The sequence below is a fragment of the Penaeus monodon genome, chromosome 28, assembly GCF_015228065.2.
Source record: "Penaeus monodon isolate SGIC_2016 chromosome 28, NSTDA_Pmon_1, whole genome shotgun sequence".
NCBI lineage: Eukaryota > Metazoa > Arthropoda > Malacostraca > Decapoda > Penaeidae > Penaeus > Penaeus monodon.
Window position 1 is genome coordinate 39,271,649 of NC_051413.1, and position 1,056 is coordinate 39,272,704.

At 33.5% G+C, this 1,056-nt stretch overlaps 1 protein-coding gene across 1 annotated transcript in view; it reads left to right on the top strand.

Annotated features, from left to right (window-relative positions):
• LOC119591210 (striatin-3-like) overlaps positions 1-1,056 on the top strand; it is a gene marked incomplete in the record, with an annotated part of 30,983 nt that overhangs the window by 17,216 nt on the left and 12,711 nt on the right.

Here is a 1,056-nt window from a genome sequence, read left to right on the forward strand (position 1 = left end):
GTATAAATCTGTCTATGCCTAATACTAAATCACAATTCCTTTTTATTTTGTTGTGCATAAGGTAGTGGTAACTCATAAAAACTGCTTTGGCTTAACAATAGATATAATTTTTTCATTCTTAAAAAAAGCCCGTTCATATGTATTTTGAACCAAACATCCTCTTTAATGCATCTGTTAACAAAAACAATCGAATCACTTATCACACTCCCAAGCATACTTCAAGAACATACTTGTACTGATTCATATCTTACATAGTTCTGAAATCCTCACTCCTGTTTCTAGCTCTATTTCAAACAAAAAAAATACCCAGACAAATATAACAAGCTAAGCAGGAAAACAAATATGTACAAATATGCCCTCTCCTCATGTACACTGCTTGACATACAGCTTTCATATTTGTTCACAGCCTGCTGTGTGCTTTTCATGGTTCCTATTCAAATTCAATTATCATGCAATCATAAAGAAGTATTTCGCCTTTTGGTCTGCTTGAAAATGGAAATTAGAGAATCAGAATAATCACATAATGCCTTGCAATAATTAGTAATAAGCATAATCAATTGTGTGAAACATATCTTTCAGTAAAGTCTACTTTATATAAGCAAAGATTTTTTCTTTCTTTTCACTTTATTTCTCCCTCATGAGTTCCTTGGACTATGACTTCATACTCTTTAAATAGTCATTGACAGAGAGCATGAAAGTCAACCTTTTCAATAAAAAAAAAAGTTTATCAAACACCACAATATGCTAGTCTACACATCTGTAAGACTTGACAAACCCACACTACTATCACAAACAATCTATGCATGACATCAAAGGATTTGGTGACACTTACGTGAGGTGTCTTCCATTTCTGGGATGAAGCGGAATTCATTGTCCAGCTCAGTCTCTCCGTCCACATCATCAACGTCTAGTGTCTGAAAAGAGTAACCAATGAGCTTCGGAGCCTCAGCAGTAATTATTATATCATTATCCATTAACACGATATTCAAAATCTCCTGTGAAATCTTTAACATATTAATATTTTCCCTCCTTCTGAGATATTCCTCTTCTGATTCA